Here is a 14,426-nt window from a genome sequence, read left to right as displayed (position 1 = left end):
TGTTGAATTTTGCTGTCCCTTTCTCTGATTATTTAAGCTGAGTAATATTTTATATATGTATTTTCCAACCTCTGAATGGGTATTTTACATAGTGAAATCTTTTATCACAGTTTGCTCATCTGAGAGAGCATACAGTGCCTGACAGGAAAAGTGATCTTCGAGCACAAGAACTTGCAGCGATCCAGCCAATAAAAGAACTCAATCAGAGCAAATATCTGATTATCACACTCAGAAATTCACAAATTTAAATGAATCCATTGGTTTTCCTCTGTGAATTTGTTCTTTAATAGCTACTGGTTGAATTAATGCAAACAAAGTCAATAAATTTCAACTGACTGGCATGTATTTAAAAGAAATAATTCTATCGATAGTAATGAACAATACAATGTTTTTTTTAGATGCATCCAGCAGCTTGAGGGGACATATTATTTCCTTCAGATAGGAGTCCCATACCTCAAACCCTTGCTGTGCCTATTAATGTGCTCAAGTTCGTTACACTTATTACTGACCCAATGCTATTGATGTATCTATTGCTGGTGATGTTCCTTCTAGAACATTCCGAACATAGCCTGCTGCTATATAAGCTGTTATCAAACACCAGTCAGGGGAAAGTTCTTTCAGGGACAAAAATGCCATCTTATTCTTGCCTCATCTGCTCAATCAAGGGAAGCAAGCTATAAGTTAGACCAGTATTCAGCAGGCCAGCTTTGGGACTGCCATTCTATTTTCTTTTCTGTATGGTTTAGAAATCCAGAAGAACGTGGAAATTATACAATACACAATTCAAAAGGCAGGTAGAACAGGAGGAACATAATCAGTACAGCCCTCAGCTTTACTGAAGGAAGTTGCTAATGCATTTCCAATAATTAATCTCCAGACAAGGCTGTTAAATAAATTCAGAACAATGAGTGGAGCAGAAGGCCACTGGTTGTGGAACTAATACAATTATTTACTACATTCTATTCTGACAGAAGTGCTTTTCAAGACTTTACAAAAGAGCCTCACTTCACTCAGTAATTGGAACTACCTAGAGACCAGCTTCCAAGAGTGTTTGGTTTTCTCTAAACTACATTCCCTGACACAATGGAACAACCAGCTGTCAATCTGTGCTGTAAAAGTTCCTTGGGAAAACAAAACATGCCCAGATATCATCTTTAAATTCCATCTACCGGTAAGTAAAAATATTTGTAGAAACAAAATGAGGCATATTTTTATTGCCAGAAGCGTTGGCACATTCCTGATGTTCTCATGTTAATTGGGCCCAGTATACAAAGCAGTTACAGGTATGCACTTGGACTTCTGAACAGGCACAGCCTGCTTCCAGGTGAATTCATAAAATTATGCCCCAAATTAGCCAATCATTTAGCAGGCAGGCAGCAATACTTATGAAGTCCTAACTATTTGATAAAAAAAACACCCAACCAAACAGTGCATGCAAATATGAAGTTTCCTTAAAAAAATTACATGTAAACACCAGTATCTGGGAAGAATGGCTCCAGAAAAAAACCAAAACAACCATAGAATCATAGAATCAACCAACCAGGTTGGAAGAGACCTCCAAGATCATCCAGTCCAACCTATCACCCAGCCCTAACCAATCAACTAGACCCATAACTCACCAAGAACCATACAAGAGAAAGCAATAGACCACATGTGAGGCAAATGTCACCTGACTTAGCTCTAGTTTGCATTCAACCTGTGGGAGTTCACTTGAAGTCATAATTTGTCCAGATAATATGTATAATTCTGATATTTATGATCTCCTAATGAAGCACTGTTTAGGCATAAACTTCACAATAAATACATATTTTGTGATTAACGCATTATTAATTTAGAAACAATTTACAAGTATTGAAGTACTGCAGTTTGTAAGGAGAAAGTTCTGTTTGACTGTTGAAGCACTTTTATTGCATCCTGCATATAAAATAGGATGCTTAATGCAAAAGCTATGGATTAGATAAGAACTTGGTGTGAAAAAAACTGTTTGCACATAAGAAAATCTAAGAGATTCCTACTGAATCATTTTTTTTCTGGACAAATTTTGTGCCTTCACTGAGAAATGGGGGAAAATACATAGAAGGCACAAAGGGACCAATTTCAGACCTTCACCCTGAAATTGAATAGAAACTAAAATTTGAGGGCATGTAGGGGCATCATCTAGATGTAGATCATGGAGAACAGCATCTATAAAGAGGTCTAGTGAACAGTATCTTCACTGTAATTTTGTTCTCCTGTGGCCCTGATTCATGACCTCAGGTTGTGTTTCAATGGATTGTTGATCCCATAAATTCAAAGGAATTTCTGGCATCTTATATTTCAGGAGGGCTCTCTAGATGCCTGCTTGGGTGAAGGGACATTTCCTTCTGCAGTCATACTGCCTAGCTTTTCTGAAGTAGAAATAAACAGAAATATAGAACCTGCAGGAAGACTGTGAGGCAAAAGGACTTATAAAAACAGGTGAAATAAAAGTTGCACATGAAGACTCGCCTTATCTATTACTGAACTTCTGCCCACATAATTGTTTCAAGTTACATAGCTATTTTATTTCTTGGAATCTCTAATTTCTACTTCCATGTTTTAACTAGTAGCCTAAAATAAATCAGTTTGGTGGATGATGGGTGAAGTTCTAAGCTGCTTGATGTGTAATCAGTTTGGGGTAAGTTATTTTCTTTTTAAGCACCTAGCCAATCTGCTGCATTTGGTACCCCTACTATTCATGGTATTTATAAATACTTGCTGGAACCAGATAAACTTATCCCTTCCCTCATCCTCATAAAACACTACAGGTAAATCCTAGGTTTTACTGATTTCTTGAGCAGAGTAACAAATAGTCTGTGACTAGGCTGTTGTATACAGAGGTTCTTTTTGAAGCTGTGCTGACATGAAGTGAATGTAAACTAGAAATAACCAATTTTAAGGCCTCCACCGAGATTTGTTCTTTGACAACTGACATAAAGGCTGAGAGATTAGCATTTTGGTAAAACTTTTATTTGTTTAAGATGCCTTTTAGCCAAAGAGACTGCCTGTACAAAAGGATTAACCTATTGACAATGACTCTCTAAATCCAAACTCATTGAATAACAAGTACTGAATGTGTTTACCTTCCTAATGCACCCACAATTCACAATGAAGCAGGCTTTCCTGAAAAGGTCAAAATGCAGAAAGAGCTGAATTTCAATAGGAAAATAGAAAAAAAAAAATAGAGCTGAATAGAATTGAATTTATTTCATAAAAGAATTGGTAGGATTAGATGCATTTTTGGCTATTTAAATGAAACCTGATAAAAATCAGATTTTAAAAGACTACCTTTGCAGGCCTTTTAGGTTTATCTGATTCACATTCTATTGTCTGCAACTCGAATAAAACATCCAATCATTTCTTAATTAATTTAGTATATATGAACGTATTTAGGAGGTGAAGAGCACAATATCTTAAATGGCTTACACAAGCACATAGATCCATTTGTATTTTCATATTCACTGCAGCTGTCCCCTCTGGGAAGACAGGTTTGAAAATATAACATGAGCTGTTACAACTTACTTAAGTTTCCTTCTGAGGAACAGGTTAACAGGCTCACTATGTGAGGCAAGTACACTTAAGTTAGATATAAAACTGTTTTATATATTTTACAGGGTAAATTCAAGTAAGTTGATTATTCACTGTAAGGCATACTGAAGAGATAATTATGAAGACAGATCACTTGTCATAGACTGAAAAGATTTTTTTTTTCAGGTAAAACTGCAAATGCAAATGAAGCAGTTTAGATTAGGCAACTGTCAGGTGGTTGCAGATATAACAATGTGAGTACTATATATATGAAGGAGAACATTTTTATAAAACAAGTGGAAAAATGTGATAGGATCAAAATAGAAAGTTGTGCCTGTAAGAATAAAATCTTCATCACATTACAAAAATGTTAGCTTCCCTTGACTACTCTTGGTGACATTTTCTGAGGCCTTTAAATTATGCATGAAGCTTAAAAGTAATCATAAAAATGTTACTCAGGCACCACATTTGGGTGTGGTTTTACTGGCATGTACTGATACATAGGTTTGAAACCATTACTTAATCACTTAACTCAATTAGAGACTTTTGAAAACTTTTACTCAAATTCAATTTCTTCTTCAAGAAAAGCCTGGATGAGGCACTTAGTGCCATGGTCTAGTTGACTGGATAGGGCTGGGTGCTAGGTTGGACTGGATGATCTTGGAGGTCTCTTCCAACCTGGTTGATTCTATGATTCATCCTAAAGATTTTAGTCCCTTTTCTCAGAATGGCAAACCATCCAATACATCCAGACCATGTCTGTCAGGACTTCTAGATCTTGTCCTACACCATTGCAGTTGGATTATGAATTCTGAATGGCTCTGAGTTAACCTGTTTAGTATTTTATGGTGCTAACTATGTTAAGAACACCTTAAGCAAGCAGAACTGGCAAGGATATGAGTCCTTAAATGGAACTGGTTTGAGATGAGTCAATCCTGAAAACATTTAATGACCTGTACAGTTGAGAAACAGTCCCCTACTCGCTATTTCCTTACCTTAGGTACACCAATCACAGATTAAAGCTAGTCCTTCCCATTCCATTATCATTATGAATGATAATTTTGCTACCTCATCTTGGACAGTTTGTTCTGTACCTTGGGGCTTATTTGTCTGTCTAGCTATCTAATAATTTTCAGATCTACTTCTACATTTAGGCTCTTAAAGGAATGAAAAAAGCAACCTGCAAGCTTCAGACTACTAGCTTTTTTTTTTTTTGTGTGTTGAAGGGCAGAACTTTCTACAGTATCTACAAATTTCACCTGTGTTTTAGGCAGAGCTTTCTCAAAGGCATCATAAAAAGACATGCATCTGAGAATCAGCAGTCAACACATCAGTTAAACCTCACCAACACCTGCTATAAGTGGAAGGAAAAATTCAGTGATGTTTTGCCCCACATTCTTATGCATGAGCTATTAAGAGATAGCATTCTGCTGCAAGCACCTACATTCCTGAGGTGAAGGTGGAGTAAACATGACAAAAACTCTTATTATATATGCTATTGAAGGTTTTAAAATTTGACAATGATAAGCATGATAAAAAAGCATAGTTAGAGAGACATCATTATTGTTTATATATATATATGCCACACTGCCCAAAGAGATAAGAATGCAAACAACAAAAAATAGGAATAAAGGATGAAGGAGAACCTTATTGCACCTATAAGAATATAGTAATGAAATATGATACAGCAGATGACCTCATTAAAATTGGAGCAGTGTTTTGTTGAAATAATAATTCAACATTTGGAGAGAAGATTGAAGTTGTGTATCTGTGTATATAACTACACTTACAGGTGTGTATATGTATGTCTATACATATATAGCTAATCACAAGTTTGCCCTTCGGGATACGGTATGCCAAGTAAGTTGGCAAGAAGAAGAGCTCAAATGATAGCATTATGTAGAACTCCTGTATTTTCTTGTTTTGTAGCATAGAAACCTGGATTTTTACATGCAAAGTGTTCATTGTGCAGAACATGCTCTGAAATGTAAGCTACTCAAATAATCAGAGTGAAGCAGTCTGGTCTTCAGGATTGTGATTTGGAAGACAAAAGCTAAAGATTTAGAGAATGACTACTGCAGTGTTAATACATGTAAGTGGTAGTAGATCATTCAGAATATTTCAACCAATGTGTGACTTTCTGTTAACATAAACTGAGACAAAGAGAGAAATTTAATATATGGTAATGACAACAGAAGGAATAAATGTAAAACCCATTCTTAGCCATGAAGCACAAGGAAATGACAGTGTAATAATAAACCTATGCAATACATGTTTGAGAACACTACATCAATTTCCTCTGTTATTTGAATGGAGACCCACATCCAATACAGAAACTCTTCAGACCTTTCCAAAGTTCTGAATATTAGAAAGGATGACTACTGTCAGTGAGAAATGCTTGCAATGGTTTCTAATTTGCTGCCATGCACACTATCAGTTTTTTATTTTCATTATTCAAAGTTCTGCACATTTGTCAGGTGCAATTTTAAGTCAGTTTCTAACATTAATGAGAATTATTATACAAAAAGGAAATGTCTATAGTGCTTTTATATATATACTGATTAATTTCTGTCTAATAGTACACAGCCTGAAAAAGCCCATAAAGTAGTTCATGTACAGAAAACTCTGCATTCACATACAGCCTTACTGACATCAGCTGTGCTTGAAGGTCTAATTCATGACGACTTCTGCCCAAAATTCCCAATTAAATTAAAAGGAAAATCTGTTTAGGCTATAATGCTCTTTTTATATGACATCTTATTTTAAAAATACAGTCTATACACAACAAATTTGAGAAACAAAGGGTTCAGTAATAAGACTCTGGAAAAAAGATTTTTTTTTTATGTCTGATGTCTAAAATGTATTTAATCAAGTCTTTCCACAGCAGAAATTCACCATAATGATGTAAATCTATGGAACTGGAAGTAAAAGTCAGTAATCAAGGTATGGAAATTAAGCATCTGGATAATTTAGATGTTAGAAGTAAGCTAAATACATTTAGAGTAAAAACTCTTTAAGAGTGTGTTCATGAGCATGTTTAATTGCCCTCTTCTTATTACACTGATTGTATATTCAAGGTAGGTTAGAGTTTTGATTCTAGAATTGTTTCCATATTTTCATGCCACATCAAAATAAAAACTTTTTTTCCTTTAATTTAAAATCAGTGTAACAAATTTGGAAAAAATCTTTTATGTTTGTCAGATTAGAAATGTGTTCCAGTAGTTGTAGGAATAGTCAATAGGATTGGCGTAATAAAGGGTTCTCTTCTACTGGGCAGCTGTTTTCTTTTCTGTGCCCGTTTAAAACACAGTTTGCATAACTTTTGTCATGTGACTCTGTTTTACTATTTGTATTTTAACAAGCCCTTTCTCTGTCAGACTTTTCTTTATGATAAATCAAAGAGAAATATGGAGCAAACACACAGTGTTTCTGACCCACAGAGCTGTAACTGCTCCTGCAAGAGAGCTCTTGCAATGCTGCATTTAGAGCAGGTCAAGTTTGTGACACAGCTGAATGTGTTTGCTTTTACCTTGCTTTTCTGATGTGGTTCAATGCCATTTTCACTTTATTTTGCTTTTCTATTATGGTAGATCAATTAAAACAGTTTTGAAGTAGAGTGTCAGTGCTGAAGGTCATACTAGATGTTAACAGTCATACTGCAACTACAATTTCACCAGATGAGGACATATTATCATCTTCCACACTCATGTAGCCCTCTGTACTCCTACCTTCATAAAATCTTAACAGGGAGAAGACAAAGAGCAAATAGAAAAAAAACCCCAAACCTAAATATTTCAGCTGGATAGACTTTTTTTAACCTCTAAGGACTCTGGAGGTGCTCAAGAAAAGACTAGATGAGGTACTTAGTGCCATGGTCTAGTTGATTGGAAAGGGCTGGGTGATAGGTTGGACTGCATGACCTTGGAGGTGTCTTCCAACCTGCTTGATTCTATGACACATGGCTCTAACCTCTATGCTAAAAAATTCTCCTACAGTAAACAGTGGTAATTTGTTTTACATAGGTAGAACTCAGGTAAGTTAGTGTTTGTGTGTAAGAAATATAAAGAAAAGAAAAGCAGTTTGGAATACTTGAGTTTGGATGAGGGTATTAATAGGCACATCAGAAATTTAGTAGAAGGAAAATAATGAGATGAGAAGATCAATACTAGCAAACATACCAAAACAGCACAGTAAATAACTCTGCTGGAGAAGTGCTCTGTGTTAAACAAAGCTTAGGACCAAGTAAAGTAAATAATTTCCCTGTATCAAGGATTCAAACTTCAAGCTTAAACAGAAAGAAGATTAGTATTAGACCTATAATAGTGACAACCTGGCCAGGTGCAAAAGAAACTGTGAAATCCTAAAGCAGATTAAACTGCAACAGCAAAACACTTAGCAGGATTGAGAGACTTCAATTATTGCTAGGCAGACAAGGTAAATGCCATAAATGGGTTTTAGTTCTCACATGAGATTCACTTTTATAAAGGACACAATTTTTGCAGAGAGAAGTACCAGGATTTTCTTATGCAAAACAATGCACATACTTTTTGCTCTCTTGGGCCTTCCGATGTTCTTTTCCTTCCACTTTTGAAGATCAAGAACTAAGCTTTTTCACACTCCTGCAACTGAATTCTGCTACAGAGGCAAGGTGCACGATGCAGACAACAAAAAAAATTCAAAACAAAACCCATCTGTAAGTGCATTCTGACACAGGAAAAGCAAAATGACATCTATGGAATGTTTGTGTGTGAAGACATGGAAAAAAAACCCCAACAGTTCTTTGGGTGAGCCTTGCAAATAATGAGTCACTGAAATTTGGTTTCAGGCTTAGGTTGTAGCCATATGCTGGCTATATTGGATATTGCTATCACCTCCTGTTCTGAGTTAACATACAGAAGGGAGCTTGACAGCATACTAATTGGGTAGCAAAGAATAAAATCCATAATACGATGATCTTATTTCCCTAGGATGCTAGGGGAATATTTTACAATAGATGAGGTACACCCTCATGCAGTCCACAGAAATTAGCTATACTGTTTTACATTCATAATACTGCTTTAAATACAAAGAATTAGTTAGAAGTAAATCATAGTCTGGTTTGGATTGTTTTATCTAATCTTTTACACATATATTAGTCGGACTGTAAAAGACAGAAATAATTTTCCTTTCTCAAACCCTAACCAAACCTTAACATTATGTAAATAGACATCTGCTCTTTAAAATAGAGCTAGAAAGCAATCCACATTTACTAGAGGATAGCACAGAATTAAAGGGTATTGTACATCATTTTGCTTCTACTTCATTTGCTTGAGCAACATCAAGGTCTAAAACCATTGAATTTCACTATGACTAATGTTGCGGTTAACATGTTGCTTCAGAGCGTAGGTACCATAGCAAGAACCAATATACAGTGAATCGACACTGCCTAAAAATAGGACATTAAAGGTAGCTACTCCCTTGGAAAAAACAGTCTGCAATGTGATCTGATTGCATAGATTTAAAATGTCAGAAATGAAGGCCAGAAAAAAACTGTGGTTGAAGGACACTGAAGTGCAACCCAGTACTTAAATGGGTGCTGAAGAAAGACATCTCCTTGTGTGCTTTTGCAGGTGTATGTACATTGTGCTCACTTCTGTTTATCTTATTATAGTTGTTTTTCCAGTGGAGTGATGGTTTTACTTTTTTTTTTCTTTCCACTAGAAGTCTGCTAAGATGTGGAGGTGGCATTAATCTGCTTCAGGAATGTCAAGAAAAGAAAGGGGAAAATGGAGTCTAAAAGGAAAATGTCCAAATATTTCAGACAGGTTTTCTGAAGGATGTATGAAACCCCACTCAATAAATACTATAGAAATAGCTCAAATTAAGTAGAAATATAGAAGCTACATAATTTGAAATACTCGGCAGTCCAATAATATTTCTTAAATTATACAATTAGGGTAAAATGAATATTATGACTACTGGTACTCATCTACTGCAAATCAACATACAAGATTATATTTTCAAATATATAACCATTACAGGATGAGATCAGATGTTCCACACATTGTAACTGAGGACAGTAAGTACCCTAAGCAGCACATGTGACTGATATTTACTTCCAGTATAAGGCACAGGGATTTGTACAAGGTTACATTATGGGAAATGGCACTCAAAAGCCCTGAATCTCTCAACAAAATTCATAGATACACTGATGGTGTTCTGGTAACAGAAGCAGCCTTTTAGAGGTTATGATGACAGTCAGAAGTATAAAGTTCCCAAGAGAGAACAAAACATAAAATCAAACAGATTCTAAAGTTCTTAATCATGGACAAAATGTAAATTACTTTCAGTGATACTCCTACCTGAAAGGTGATGATTGTAAATCACTGCAAAAATCTAAAGATATGTCTACTAGTTATATTTCAAAATGTTACACAAAAAGCTATCAAGGCTTCTAAAAACACGATCAGGAAAATATTGTTACAATTTGAAGGTTCCATACAACAAAACAATGCTGCTTATTTACAATATGGTTTTCAATAAATCTGGTATAGAAGGGACCATAAAAATAAAAAGTGCTCATAATTCTTGACATTATCATGCACATGCAGCAAAACAGCTCTCCACTCTGTTCTTTACTTCCATTTTCTCTGGATGGAATGTGGACCATGCAGCTTTCCAAACACAGCAATATTGCATGATAGAGAGAAAAAATAAGTAATTTGCATCTTCTGCTTTGAAGAGATGGGACTTTAACCTAGTGTACAAGGGGCTGATTCAACCAAATATGAGAGTTGCTTTATTGTATCGAGAAATGCTGCGTGCTTATTTTGAGGATAGGTTGGAATTGCTCGAATTCCCTCAAGGAGTTTTGGATTTTTGAATGCTATGGCCAGGAATACAAATGAAGATAGGTCTTGAAATAACTATTTTTTATTTTGCATTTCAGATTCTAAGAGTAAGCAGTGTAAGGCCAACTAGAGATATATTTTATTAAAAAGGGCTTTCAATACACACCCTTCATATAGTAGTGAATTCTGATGAGAAATCAGATAAGAAGTTACATAGTTAGTCAAAACATCCTCCCATTACGTATGAAACCAGAAGGCAGATAAGGAACCAATTTCTAAACCAATATGTAATAGTTGTAGAGCTTATAAAAAGTTTTCTATTATTTGTCTTGGGCTTCAGTGCATTTACCACATTCCTTCAAGTATTTCTTGGTTTATAATCTCTGAATATTGAATGAAAAAGGTAGGGTCCTTATTTATCTAACAGTTTGACTTATGTATTCTCAAAATAATTCCATTTTTTCCCTTACCAATTACTTTATTGACAGTAAGAAACAGAAAGCACTTGGTACTTTCTCTTACACCAGTTAAGGATATGATATCTATTCATAGCCTCAAGTCTTGCTATGAGGATCTTATACTTCTTTGTATACTAAAATACCTGAAATTAAGCATCTTAATTACGATAGAACATTCTGTAACAGAAACTCATGTCCTCTTTTGATGTTCTTTTCCAGCCATTGTCCTTCCATAAAGCCTTTACTTCTAAGATATGCAACAGAATCATAGAGCAGGACATAAAACTACACTATGTGAAGATTGTCTCTAATGGAGACAAAATGGGAATACATTTCCTTTTCTGAAAACATGGCAGCATCAGGGCATTAATGAATGGCTATTTCATTCCAGGTCTGTGATGTTTCCTAATCACTAAAAGCATTTGTTTGATGAGTAGTAAAAGTACAATGTAATTTATGTTCTCCGGGATCTTGCTATTTTCTTGTATTTACTCACAATAGGATTTTGGCAAGCAGAGTAAAATTGTTGTATGAAAACAGTTTTGGTCTTAGTGATATTTTAAAAAGAAATCCTTCTTCCATCCCACCTTAGAAGATCCTTCCAACAAATTCACAGCAGAAGCTCCCAAATGGAGCTTTACTAGGTGCTGCTCATTGGCACTGTGCAAGCTTGCACCACTGAGGGAACTGTGAGCACAGTCCCAAAGGCAAGGCTGAAAAATTCTCGTTCTGCACACTGCAATTATTAACACCAGCCAGTTATTCTAATGGTAATCACCACACTAAAAGTGACACATAAAAAGGCATTATGCTTTGGTACAAATCACAAAATACAAATTAATTTAAAGTGAATGCTGATAGAAGTTTTCTTTATGGTTGCACAGCAGTCAGGAAATTGTGGCTACTACATTAAACAAAACAGCAAAGGGCTATAAACCATCACCCAATTGCCATTAGGAACACAATGTCTTACAGTACATTCAGTGACTGAAGCAGGTTATGGTGAAGGTTATGGTGCAGTATATAACTGGCAATCATGTCTGGGATATTCTGAACATCTGGAATCTACAGAACTTAGTGTTATTGTTCTGCAGAATTAAATATTATAGTTCCGCTGTGTGGACCTGTCTTTCTTGACAAGTTATTTTGAATAACCTTTGATGAAATGTGCCTAAACTTAGACCACTTTTTCTCTTTCCAAATTAGTCTTCCACATAGCAGAAGACAGCACATCTTAATATGTATAAGCATGTACTACTATGTAACCTGAAGCAACTTGTAAAACTGCACATACTTTATCTCAACTCACAAACTAAGGTGGTTGTCCAGCCTGAGAGAAAACAGACCACAGGATACGAGAGCAGAATGAAAGTCTCAATAGATGAAGGAAAAATAAAACAATACCAATCTTACCCATCATAACAACACTCTCTTCTCTCCACTTTCTATCTTCCTTGTCAAAACTGAAAAATTCCAAAACTAATGATATAATTTTGCTAGCAAGGATCCACTCAAAGACTAAAAGTTCAAGGGAATGGCATTATTCTGCCTAAATCTGAACAACGTATCCACATGAGTTTGAAGTAGTAATTAACTAACAGCACTTAGCGGAACTACATAGATCTACCCAACATTAATGGAGCCAATATTTCAAAGGCCGACCAGCCTTGTTTATAATGCTGGTACCCTGAATGCTTTCTCAGGCTGGAATGAAAGAAAGAGATTCTGGTAGGAAGTATAGGAGACACATGAGAGAGAGAGGAACTGACAGCCATAGCAGGATACAGGAAAGGCTCCATTACAAACCTATTTTGAGGTAGTTCTAATCATGATAAATCTGCTTTAGATATTAGACTTTTAAGCCAGAAGCAGCCAAAAGCATGTGAAAGTGTAAAGAAAAACAAAGGATTATGTCCAAGTTTCTCAAGAGTAGGATTTCACATGGTGCAGTTAAAGGACTTTTTAATATGGGGATATTAATTTGATGGATATATAGTTATATCCTATTTTGCAATAGATACTGCTGCACTAGGTAACATAGATATTAAATTGCTTTCTTGTCCACTGCATTTTTCTTCTGTTTTCTTTATTCATTGCATTTTAACAGCTTATAAGAAGGTAGAGCAGTGGAGCATACAACCTGAGAGTTTCAGTGGCATTCACATTCCAAATATAATTTTCACATCCTAAAGAGTGTTAAATAGTTTGCACTTCTTGGATCCTGGTGACCCCATTTCCCCACATGTTTATAGAACTATTTTAATGTAACAACCCTTATGCTTATAGCTGAAATTGCCAAAAGACATGTATTTTTAGGAAGGAGTTTTAGACTTTGGGATTTACCTCTCTCCAAAGGTTTGTCAGAGTTCCTGTCTGCTTCCCCCCCCAAACTGCATATATAGAGGCAGGCAAGAAAACAAGCAACACATAGCATTATATTAATGGGAGTACTATAAATATTTGTTTCTATATGGGACAAATTTATCTATTATACAAGTTTTAATTCTATATTAAGCTTTGTAAATAGGCTGCATTTAAAAGTTATCCAGTGCCTGAATATTCAAAGAATGGTTTAGGTGCAAAAAATCAGAGCCTAAAATACATTTTGTAATATTTCAAAACTGACATACAGGATTAGTAAGTGAAAGACACAGATATTTCAAACCTTGCTCATTTGCAATACTATAGAAAGGATTTCAGCTGCTGAGCTATTTAGGTGTCAAGAAACTGAGGTCTTGCCCTCCAGGCAGGAAACCAAATGAGCCTCTGGATACTTCACAATTCAGTAAAGCACGGTTTCTCTAAGGAATTATTTTTACAAAGCCAAAGCCCAGCTGATCATTCCCTTTTGCCAATTAAATCAATAGAACCACTTAGAAATATACAAAAGAGATTTCTACAAAAGGTAAATGGAATTTATAGTTTGCAGCATAAGCAGTAAATCTAAGGAAGCAACAGAGAGAGCAGAACTAGTAAGAACAGGTTATTGTTTCACAGATGTGGCGTACACAGTTCAGGAAACTGCAGGAGAGTATATTATTTTCTATAGGGTACCAAACTCAAAGAAAGCAGGCACTTAAAGCCTTCCCTTTCTGGTACTGGCTTTTTGTGGAGGCGACAGTCACTGTACCGTGTAATACAGTTTGCACCCCTATCATCATTAGATTCCAGGAGTCAAATGCTTCTATTTCAGCTGCTGAAACAAATATTACCTTAAAGGGCAGGACACCGATACACTATCTTATTTTGTAATTTTGACAGAGAGAGGAAGATTTGATTCTGCAACAAGAATTATAGCTAAGTGAGATCCTCCTTTCACCAATGAAAGTACCAAACTATTCCATTTAAAAGAAAGTTTAAAAGTCAAACCACTAGACTCAAGAAAATGAATTATATATTCACTTTCAGTACATTCTTCCAGTTATTATGAAGTATCTAGAAAGATTAAATGCAACAGCTTTGAGGAAAAAATAAACTTGTTCTGACATTCACATCAACATAAAAATGTGACCATTATTGTGGTAGGAAAAAAAACCCATTATTTTGTTTTACAAAAATTTCCATTAAACAGATTTTCTTTATACGTAGTCTA

The 14,426-nt window shown here is 35.4% G+C and overlaps 1 protein-coding gene and 1 long non-coding RNA gene across 15 annotated transcripts in view; one reads left to right on the top strand and one right to left on the bottom strand.

The window, feature by feature from the left end:
* TENM1 (teneurin transmembrane protein 1) overlaps positions 1–14,426 on the bottom strand; it is a 926,028-nt gene that overhangs the window by 438,555 nt on the left and 473,047 nt on the right. The gene's annotated exons all lie outside the window — the stretch shown is intronic.
* LOC135183703 (uncharacterized) lies at positions 5,492–10,125 on the top strand. The gene is made up of 3 exons (XR_010305668.1): positions 5,492–5,638; positions 6,434–6,489; positions 9,247–10,125. It is a non-coding gene; the product is annotated as an uncharacterized LOC135183703 (long non-coding RNA).

Source organism: Pogoniulus pusillus, chromosome 19, assembly GCF_015220805.1.
Source record: "Pogoniulus pusillus isolate bPogPus1 chromosome 19, bPogPus1.pri, whole genome shotgun sequence".
NCBI lineage: Eukaryota > Metazoa > Chordata > Aves > Piciformes > Lybiidae > Pogoniulus > Pogoniulus pusillus.
The sequence above is the reverse complement of the archived record's forward strand: the minus strand, read 5'-3'. Positions and strand labels throughout refer to the sequence as shown.